Here is a 12,084-nt window from a genome sequence, read left to right as displayed (position 1 = left end):
CTTTATTTTGTCTTCTTTATAAATAGTTTTTCTTATTGAAAGAGAAAGACACACACATTCTAACAGAAAAAAAGGTTATATAATGTACGCTAAATCTTCTTCAACCTCAGCATCAGATTTTTCCCATTATCCCATCCTCCATGGCAGCCACTATTCATAGTTTCTTGGGTTTTATTCCATAACTACTCTGTACCTTGAAAGCATATATACATTTTTAAGTATATAGTTCCCATTTGCACACAAATGGGAGCATACTAAAAACACTCTTCAGTACTTTGAATCTATCACTCATCAGTATATTTTGAAGGTCATTCCAGTACATCTCATACATCTAACTCATTCTTTTTCTAGTGAACTGTATTTCGTTATATGACTATATCATGATTTATTTCACCAGTTTTCTATTGCTAGAGATTTTGGTTGTTTATTGTCTCTGCTAGTCTAAGAAATGCCACAGTGAAAATACTTGAACATGCTCTATGAGCACATGTTGAACTGTATTGCAGGATAAATTCCTAGAAATGGAATTGTTGGGTCAAAGATTAAACCCATTTAAAATTTAAATAAATTTTACTGAATTGTTTTCCATAGAGATCATTCCAGTATAACTTGTACCATCACTGGATGATAGTACCCATTTCCTTACACCTTCATCCATATAGTGTGTTGTTATAATTTTAAGTATTTGACAGTCTGAAAGGGGGGAGTTGTATCTCACCGGAGTTTTAATTTGCGTGTATTTTACTATGGCTGATGCTGAACATCTTTTTGCATGTTTAAAAGCCATTGAAATTCCTTCTCTGTAAACTGTCCATAGCTTTGTTGATTTTCTATTGGGTCTCTGAATTTTTATATTTTTAAATAAATGTTTTATTTTGGCATGATTTTAGATGTAAAGGTAATTAAGAGCATATAGTTTTAAGATAGACAAAAAGATTATTGGGACAGGATCAAGAGTCCAGAAGTAGATCTACAACTATACGTACAACTGCTTTTGACAAATAGGAAAAAACAATTCATTGGAGAAAGGACAGTCTTTTTTGTTTTTGAATGGTGCTAAAACAATTGGATATCCATGTGCCAAAATAAAAAAAGAGAACTTTGATCAGTACTTTGCACCATACAAAAAATATTAACTCAAAATGGATTACTGACATAATGTAAAATTTAAAACAACAAAACATATACGAGAAAAAGAAAACAGTTAAAACAATGAAAAGGAAACCAGATATTGGGAGAAATACAATAAAAAATGGGCAAAATATTTGAACAGACCATTCACCAAAAAACAAAACAAAACACACAGAGAAGGCAAATAAGCATACGAAAAAAAATATGAGTGATTCTTATTATTAGCATCTTTAGGCAAATGCAAATTAAAATCACAGTATTTACCACCACATACCCATTAGAACGGCTAAAATTAAGAAAACCGCCATTTAGGAAAATAACAATTATGATTTTAAAGTATGAAAAGATTCTTGGTAATTTTAAATTTTGGGTTATTGATAATTTGTTTTTGAAGGGAGTGTCTTTATGTAAAATTATAAGGGTAAACATTTCATATGTGGAAGTAGTTGGTTCTGTGTGATGATTATAACCAAAAGGCAATAGTATTCTGAAAAATTATGCCTCAAGATACTTGAGAAGCAATGAAAGACATACTTGGTCTGGCCTAGCAGTGATTTGGTAGAAGAGTTTGAGAAGTGTAATTTTTTTAAGGACTTTTATTGAGATATAATTGATATACAATAAACTGCATGTGTTTAAAGTGTACAATTTGATAGTTTTTTTCTTAATAGTAATATATATACGGCAATCCCAATCTCCCAATTCATCCCATCCCAACTGCCCTCCCTGCCCCGCTTTCCCCACTTGGTGTCCATATGTTTGTCCCCTACATCTGTGTCTCTGTTTCTGCCTTGCAAACCTGTTGATCTGTACCATTTTTCTATAGTTCACATATATGTGTTAATATACGATATTTGTTTTTCTCTTTCTGACTTACTTCGCTCTGTATGACAGTCTATAGGTCCATCCATGTCTCTACAAATGCCCCAGTTTCATTCTTTTTTATGGTTGAGTAATATTCCATTGTATATATGTACCACATCTTCTTTATCCATTCATTTGTTGGACCGGGAAATGTAATTTTTAAGTGTTATTTGATACCTGTTAACTTCTGAATTTTGAAGTAAACAGATGTCATGGGATTGTAGAGTCTTCCTTTATTTGCAAGGTAAATTTTTTGACAGACTTGGATTCATTTGAACTTCAGGTTTTTCTATGTTCCTGTAAGTTAATGTGCTTATTTATAGGTAAGATAAGAGGATGAGAAAATTTTTTTCATGAAGTTATGGTTAAACAGTATAATTGGAAGCTGCTTGCAAATATGTTGACAATGATATACAATGTATTTCATTTTATGTATTATATATATGAAGATTTAGTATTTTGTTTAGGTTTCTTAAATATTGTACAGCATATTTTACATTATTACACTAATATTAACATGATCTTGATTTCTGACACTTTGGGGGTAAAATATTTTATCTTCATTTTGTTTATAATAAAACCAATGCAATTTATCTCAAAGAAAAAGGAAAAGAAAAGAAAAGAAAACTCACCACACCTAGTGCTGGTACGGGTGCAAGAACTGGACCTCTCATATGCTGTTGGAGGGAACATAAAATGGTACTACTTTGGAAGCGTTTGGCAGTTTCTTAATAATTTAGGCACACACTTAACATTCAATCTGGAAGTTCCACTCCTAGATATTTACCCAAGAGAAATGGAAGCATATGTCCAGATCTGTTTATGACTCTTCACAGTAGATTTCTTGGTAGTAGCCAAAAGGCGGAAATGACCTAAATGCTTGTCAACAAGTGAATGGATAAGCAAACTGTGGTATGCCCATACAATGGAATGGTATTCAGCAATAGAAAGGAACAAAGTACTGATACGTGCAACAACATAAATGGACCTCCTAAGACTTACACTGTGGAAGAAGCTAGACAAAAAAAGAACATATATTGTGTGATTCTGTTTATATAAAATTCTTAAATATGCAAAACATCCAAACTATACAATGCACATTTTTATGTTTTGGCTTCCCAAAACCTGAACACCCTTCATTTAGAGGGAATCCTACATTCAAGAAGCAAAAGCATCCTTCTGTTCAGTATGGAAGCTGAAATAGGCAGAAATTTTTTCTCCCTGCCAGTTGTAGCAAAAACATGAGCACATGATCTAAACTACCTGCTGTGCTAATCAGATTCTCCCACCTGGGACTGTGAGTCTTGAGGAAGTTCGATTTGAGATTATCTGTAATACAGGCAAGGACTAACATTATGGCAGATGTTTCCAAGGGTATGGAGGTCAGCAGGGAGATAATAAGTAATGAGGTCAGGGTTGGTACTCAAAGAGATTTATACCTATGGCAGAATCTCATGTGTGCATTTCCTCCCTAAGCTTTTATACTTCTTCAGCTGCTATTTGCTAAGTACTGTGAACTGCTTCCTACCATTCTGTAGTTAACATTGCTATTACTCACGACTATCTAGTTCCCTCCTCCTTCCCAGACAGATGGTAAATAGCACTTGCTAGCCCTTTTGCACTTGGCAGGGGCATGCGGTTAGTCAAGGCTGAGGCACTGAAAAGTCTTTCTTCCCCTTGATAGGGATAGAGTAAAGGGACAAAGTAGGTGATTAAATAGTTAATCCCACTAGGGGACTGTAAGTAGGAAAAAGTATGGGACACCCCTGTAAGCTAATGATTACTCAAGAAAGCAGGTCTGCTTAACCACAAAACCAAGCAGGCTTGCTTAGTGACGGAACCATAGGACAAAGGCATGAGACATGACCCAAAACAATAAAACAGTGGTGGCATGAGACCCACATTCTGCCCAGGAGCTCAGCAAGTTAATGATCCCTATGATGTGCTCTCTGCACACATAAAAATACAATAATTTATGGCAAGGTCCTCATTGTACAGAGACCTGAAATAAGTTTTACAGTCCTGGCCTGACCATGTAGGGACAAGAAACTCCCCTGCCCCAACCTGGAGGAGGAGCTGAGGATGGAAGCATGGTGTCAGCTCAAGAAAGACAAAGAAGATCCTTTCCCCCTCCCCACTTTTCCTTTGATTATAAAACTGTAGCCCACTAAGTTCTTGGCACGGCACCCTCTTGCCCTCCCACTTGTAAGCCTCACAAGCATCCTATACTAATAAATCACTTCTTATCTATCACTTTGCCTCTCGCTGATTTCTTTCTGCACTGAGACATAAAGGACCAGGCTCCTCGGAACCCCCTGAAACCCCACCTATCCGTTTCACCCTGACATTGTGACTGCCAGTATCACAAATATTGGACCAATTATCATTCTGGGTCCACAAGTGACAATATGGAGCAGGTTGCCTGGCTCCAATCCTCACTGGTAATGTATGGTGAGTAAGAAAGTTTCTTTGTGTTAAGGTCATCAAGATTTGAGGGTTTAACTTTCCTACCTAACGTGCCATTCCATAAATTTTTTCTCTGTTTATATGAATCAGAATCATTTTTAATGCCCTGACAAATTCAGATATTGGTACAAGAAACAGGGGTTGTAGGGACATTGGGGGACTCTAGAATTGGTTATTAGACCTTGCTTGGGATTTAAAGGCAATTAAGAAATCATATTAGTATTCAGAGAGAGGTATGTGCCAGGCTATGGCATGTGGCAGTAAACAGCTAATTAAATTATCCCTGGGCTCCCAGGAATGAAGTACTCATTGAAGACAAAGGCTTTGGGGAACAATAGTTCCTGCCATAAAAATATATGATGATGATGATGATGGGGATGACTGGTATAACACTGGCTTATGGGCCAGTCACTGTACTGCATACATATATTAACTTATATAATGAAATGAAGGACATAAAGAAATTGAGGACCAACTGGCAGTTTAAACGGCTGTATCAAAAGGCACTAGAAAGCTTAAAGAGAAAGCACAAAGCTAAACTCTCCTTTGTGATTCCAGTTTCCATCAGATAGCTGTGTCCTTCATGGTTGTAGTGATGAGGAAGATTTGAAATCTATAGTTTGAGGCCTGCTATGTGAACCCTGCCTGTTAATAATTACATAGAAATGATTGAATAAGTGTAAAATGTGCTGTTCCTGCCTCTGCTCGCCTTTGTCTGAACTCCCGCGACCTGTAACCCCTAGCAACTCCCGCGCGTCCTTAGCAACCCCCGCGTTCTGTAACTACCTGTAATTTATAGAAACTGTGTAACCAACCAGTTAGTACCAACTGTAGCTGTATGTCTTAATCTATAAAAGGAGAAAACTGGTCCGAAACGGTGCCCAGAATTTTGGCGTGTTAGCTCGTCTGTGTCCACCGGCGTAATAAACCTGAGTTCTCCAACTCTCTGAGTGTTGTGCTTGATTTCTCCTGGGATTGGTTTTCTGCAACAGTAGGGGGTTCCAGCTTTCCTCATGGCCGTGGTCTGGGCCCTTGAGTAACACCACCTCCTCTGGCTTTGGGGTTGGTTGCAGCTTCTCAGTTGCCTCACTGTCCTACCGAGGTCCCTAGCGATACCATCACCTGTGTAACCAATTCTTGTATTAAAATCCCTCATTTTAAATGCCCAGATTTTCCTGACTAGATGCTGATTGATATGGTTCCTAGTATATTCTTGGCGTATTCTGGTATCAGTTAGCTTTTGCTGTATAAAAACAGATCCCAAACCTTAATGGCTTAAAGCAACAATGCTTGATTGTTGCTCATGAGGCCATGCATCATGTTTTTTTAATTAATTAATTAATTTATTTTACTGGCTGTGTTGGGTCTTTTTTGCTGTGCACGGGCTTCCCTTTTAGTTGCGGTGAGTGGGGGCTACTCTTCATTGTGCGTGGGCTCCTCATTGCTGTGGCTTCTCTTGTTGTGGGGCACAGGCTCTAGGCACATGGGCTTCAGTAGTTGCAGCACATGGGCTCAATAGTTGTGGCTCACGGGCTCTAAAGCGCAGGCTCAATAGTTGTGGTGCACGGGCTTAGTTGCTCTACGGCATGTGGGATCTTCCTGGAGCAGGGATCGAACCTATGTCCTCTGCATTGGCAGGCAGATTCTCAACCACTGTGCCACCTAGGAAGCCCCATGCATCATTTCTGATCTGTGCCAGCTTCATCTAATCTCAGCTGGGGAAGCACTCGCGTAGCTACAGCACTCCAGGCGGTTGGTTGAGGGATTGCTGGTCTGTATTCATGCATCTGGCTGTTCAATAACATTAGCTAGGGCAATGCAAAAAGGGCATGGATACAGAGAGGAGATAATAGTGTCCATCTGGCAAACTTTCTGCCAAAGACCCTAAGAAATTGTCTCTCAAAATGGGATTCTGGTATTGGGCTACTTACCTGTTTAAGTTTGACTAACATGAAACAGACACTACTAGGTGGCATTTCAGGGGGCTCCAAGGAGCTCTGGTTCTTTATGTCTTAGTGCAGAAAGAATTCAGTGAGAGGCAAAGTGATAGATAGGAAGTGATTTATTAGGATAGGACACTTGTGAGGCTTACAAGCGGATGGGCAAGAGAGTGTCACACTGCAAGAAAGTGGGCTACAGTTTTATAATCAAAGGAAAAGTGGGGAGGGGGAAAAGACCAGTTTCTTCCTCATTCTTGAGTAGATGTCAAAATCCCATCATGAGCTCCTCCTCCACGTTAGGTGGGGGAGTTTAATTGCCCCTTCATGTCAAGCCAAGACTGTTATGGCACTATGGAAAAATTATTTTAGTTCTCAGTACAATGATAGTTGTTCACTTTGAAATGCCATCTCTACATGAATTATTGTTTTTTATGTGTGCAGAGACATGTCCTAGCAGTCATTAACTTACTGAGTTCACTGGGCAGGATGTGGGTCTCATGCCACCATTGTTTTATTGTTTAGGGGCATGTCTCATGCTTCTGTCACATGGTTTTGTCACTAAGCAAGCCTGCTTGGTTTTGTGGTTAAGCAGACCTGCTTTCTTGAGTGATCATTAACTTACAGGGGTCTCCCATACTTTTTTCTTTTCCTACAATCCCCTATATGGGATTAACAATTTAATTACCTACTTCATCCCTTTGCTCTGTCCCTATCAAAACCTCCTTACAAGTAGAACGCTATTCTACTTGTGGGTTACTAGTGGCATCACAATTATTTAAATTATCTTATAACCTATTATTGCTTGGTAGGAAGTGTCAATCAAAGGGAAGACACTTGTAGCTGTGTACTTGCCCTCATGGTTATAATGAGGACAAGGTCTGTGGGATGGGATTGCTGCTTCTGACTGTTCTGGAGAACTTAGAGAAATAAAACACGTCTAGAAATTTAAACTCTCAGCTCAAGGCATGGACACAGAATAAGATCACTCTTACGGTGCCGTTTTGTGTGTGCCCGTGGGGTCATCATGAGGGTAAGGATCATGAGCTGAGGATAAGGCTCAAAAGCTAATTGTGTGACATACATAATTTGAATAAGTTGAATAGACAACTTTTTAAAAAAGCTATTATTTATTTATTGGCTGCATTGGGTCTTCGTGGCTGCGCGTGGGCTTTCTCTAGTTGTGGGGGCTACTCTTTTCATTGCCCTGGCACACAGGCTTAGTTGCTCTGTGGCATGTGGCATCTTCTTGGACCAGGTATCAAACCTGTGTCCCCTGCATTAGCAGACAGATTCTTAACCACTGCACTGTCAGGGAAGTCCCAATATACAACTTCTAAAAGGTTCTTGTGCTAAATTAGAGAATCGGGAAAGACTGGGACCCTTATACGTGGAATAACAACGTTTGGGTGGATTCAGATGAATCTGAGAACTTGTAATTCTAATCCTTCTGAGCTTCCCTTGTCAGTGGAAACAGTGCCTCCTCCTCTATTCTCCCAGGAGACAAGACTTTCCTGCTTAAGATGCTGTAATGATCCCCCCAAGATAGTTGATTTACAAAGTAATACATATTCTCATTGCCTGAAGACTTAACACTTACAGTCAGATAAAGCATGCCCCAGGGAGAGAATTCAAGCTCTGCTTCATTAGAAGACAGCTGCATTAAAAGAATGTCAAGCTCTTGCTAATTTGTAGTAGTAGGGAGACACAGGTGAGAACGGATTCTAATGATGGTAGATTAAGATGAATGGGATATAATACTGGTTGAGATGAAGTTATTGAAACAGGTATACTTACCCTAAGATTCTGGATTTAATATGTTGTCTGAGCTGTAAGTGGTTCTAAGAGTTTTCTTGGTTGTTAAACCAAAATTTGACTTCAATGTTAGCCTATCATCAATGAGGTTAAGATGCTGTAGCTTCCATGGCATGATGTAGAAAAAATCCAAAAGTTTAGGAAGACAAGAAGGTTGGAGTGAGTTTATCATGTTCAAACCATTCCCCTTCCCCCGACTATATTCCAGGGAGGAGCAGGAGGGCCTTGGAGGACAATTTACTTTACTAAGTCATTGAGAAATGAATCAGCATGGAGAGATACTGACACTGAAATGGGCTCTGATTTCAATGAGAATTATGGGATTTACATTACTGGAAAAACTCTAGGCCTGGTGAGCAGAAACCTAACTTGAGTTGTCACAATAACAAGTTATGGTGTCTTACCATGTTCTCACACCTAAGGCAGATAACAGATCTGGAGTCCCTTGATAAAGGGTGTGTATATCACCTTGAGGGAGGACCTGTGGTCTTTGGGGGAAAATGCAGAATGAATACTAGCTCTGAGTTGATAGTGATTTCTAGGGGCTAGAAAGGACATTGTGGTCTGCTGAACAAGTGAGGGCTTATGGAGAATAGGGGATAAATGAAATTCTATCCTGAGTTTATCTCACAGTCATCCCAGCATATAAAAGAGCCAGTCTGCAGTTTTTGAATTCCTGAATTCATGGTTGATATATTGATATTTAGCCACTGGTAGAATATTTACATCAGTCTCTGACCCATGGTGTAAGAGCTAATGTGGTAAGCAGGGTCAAATGGAGGCCAATGTAAAAGGTTTTCCTACTAAATAATAAATCAAAAGTAATAACACCTCCATGTGGGGACTGTAAAGATTAGTGCTCCCATTAAGGACTTGAACATTACAGGCTGTTGGTCCCGATCGCATCCTTGTTTAACTTGCTTGTTTGGCCAGTGTAAAAGCCAGATGAATTTGGAGAATGCCTGTGGATCATTATAAAGTTAATTAAGTGGTGACTCCAATTACAGCTACTTTTCCAGGTGTTGCATCTTTTTTCCTGGGGCGAATGAACATGGTCCCTGGTATTTGGTCTGTAGCTGACAGATGTTTTTCCTTATATCAATTAGTGCAGATTATCAAAAGCAGCTTGTTTTTACCTGGCAGAGACATCAGTAATCATTAGAACTATGTGAATTCTCCTGCGTCGTTATACCATAATCCACAGGATCCTTAGTCACCTGGGTATCTCACAAGATATCATTGTTGGCATCATGCTGAGTATTTTGAGCAGAAAAGAGCAAGAATCCTGGATGTAATGCTAATACACATGTATACCAGAAGGTGGAAGGAAAACCCCACCAAAGGTTAGTGGCTTGCCACACCACTGATGTTCTGAGAAGCATGCATGGGTATCTGCTCTAAACAAATTTCTGCTCATTGCGCCACTTACCACCAAACCAGAGGCATCAAGCTCAGTGGGACTGTTTGGAATTGGAAGCAACATATATTGTACATAAATGTGTCACTCTGACCTATTTATTGAGAAATTGGTAATCCTGAAAATTCTGAGTGATGCCCAGGGCAAGAGAAGGCTCTATATAAGGTAGAATCTGCAGAGGACGCTTCCGTGCCCCTTAGCAGATTCAAGTGGAAAATATTGATACTGTGTGGAGCATTTTGCATAGCTCAAGTAGAAGATGAATGCTGGACATATGGGGATTCTAAATTTGAGTTATGACCTCTCCTACTCACCATGAATTTAATGCTATCTGATCCAACAAACTAAAAGCTTCACTATATGCACCCACACTCCATTATCAAATGGAAGTCATTTCTATGCGAATGGACTCTGGCAGATTGGAACATTGGTGACAAGAAGGCCTGAGGTCCTGTAGGGGCTGAAATAGGCTCAGTGTGTAAAGATTATATGTATCCCGTGAAAATGCTCCCCAGAGAGTGAGCTCAGTAAAGGAGGTTCTCAGTGATCAAATAGAGAAGATCATTTGTTCTATGACGTTGGTCAGTCAGTCTCTTTCTGCGGCTATCACAGCGCTTGCTCGATGGGCCTGTGTACGAAGTGGCTTTAGTGGCAGGGATGGAGGCTCTCTGTGGGCTTAGTAAAATAGACTTCCTTTCATCAATGATGATCTGGCTTGCTCCACTGCTAAATGCCCAATCATCCCACAGCAGAGGCCACCCAGATTATATACAGCACCTTCATTCTGAGGGACCATCTGGTCGCTGGTGGCATTTAGTTACCTTGGATCTTTTCCATCAGGGAAGGGGAAAAAATTTGTCCTCAAACAAATATATTCTGAATACAGATTATCTTTCTTTCCCACAGTGCTTTTGCCAGCAGCACCACTTGTGGACTTACAGAATGCTTTATCCATTGCCTCTGGCGGGCAGATAGATTTTATTATCAAGTAAGTGCTACAGTAGGCTCATGTCCTTGGGGTTCACTGGTTTTACCATGTAACTCGTGACCCAGAAGCAGCTAATTTATGAAATGGTTTTCTGAATATTCAGTTGTTGTATCAGCTGTAAGACAACACTCTGTGAGGTTGGGGTGCTATCCTAAATGTGTGGGAGATTTCTTAAAATAGTGGCCACTATGTCATACGGTCTTCCTCAAAGCCAGAATGCATGGGTCCTGGAACTGAGAGGTAGAGATGTAAGGCCCTCTTTTATAATTGCACCAAATGACCCACTGAAGTAATATTTGTTTTCATCTCTACAATCTTGGGCTCAGTGAATTTGGAAGGTCCTAGGGCACAAGGAAGGAATGTATCCAGCAGGAAACACAGTGATGTTCCTGTTGAATTGGAATCTGAGACTTCCCCCAAGATGAAAGTGGAATACTACTACATGATAACAGAAGGAGGACTGTGTTAAGAACTCAAGGTGTTCCCTGAGAGCCTTGTATCCAACAGTCTTTGTTAAGAGAAAACCAGCAATCCAATACATAAAGAACCACCAAAGACTCAGATTCCACAGAACAAAGGTTTATGCCACCACACTAGGTAAAGAACCCTGTTCAACCAAGCTTTCTAACAGAGGGTGAGGAACATGAAATGGGTCGTAGAAGAAAGATATGATAAATATGAACTTGACCTTGTAACCAGCCAGAAAAATGAAGGCTGCAGCAGGCCTGCACATTTTTCTTATATTTTTATTGCAAATAGAAACATAATATATATTTATATATAAATGTATATCTTTATATGTTAACCAGTTATTTCCCCTATTTCTTTCTTCTACAATTTCTTTCCTAATGAGGAGTGTTAGTTCTCTTCTTTACAATTTAAATCAGAGTTCACCAAACTGTGAAGAGCCACATACTGCCCCAAGGGAGAGGACTTCATGTCATCTGGGGTTCCTGGACATGGTGAGGGAAATTATGTCAGCTGGTAATTTGTGTTTCACCTTTTTGAGAAGAAAGTGAGTCTTTACTTGCACAAAATTAGTTCAGTTCTGCAAAGTGGAAACATGAAGTTGTTTTATGAGAGTTAGGTATGAGTAGAAGGATGAGAATGGCTGTTTCAAGGCAGAATGGGTGGGCTGTGGCAGCCATTTGTCTATTTACTTTTGTGTCTCTATCATTTTTTCCACACTCTGCCCAATGTAGCAGAGACCTACGTTTCCCAGACTCTGTTGCATCTGATTCTCGTATAGCACCAGAAAATGGAAAACACAAGCAGAACAGAGCAGGGTAGAAGGGAAAATCCTGTATATTTCTGTCTGTCTTTCTTTGTCTCCTTTGGGTGGCATCTCTAGCAGTGACTAAAAATCCTCTCTTTGTTGTCTCGTCTCATGGCAGACAATTCATGCTAGGTTCTAGCTCGTTCTGGAATCCTACAATTTTAACTCCAGCCCTGGGAGTGCTATTGTC

The sequence above is a fragment of the Hippopotamus amphibius genome, chromosome 2 (assembly GCF_030028045.1).
Source record: "Hippopotamus amphibius kiboko isolate mHipAmp2 chromosome 2, mHipAmp2.hap2, whole genome shotgun sequence".
NCBI lineage: Eukaryota > Metazoa > Chordata > Mammalia > Artiodactyla > Hippopotamidae > Hippopotamus > Hippopotamus amphibius.
This window is presented reverse-complemented; position numbering follows the sequence as displayed.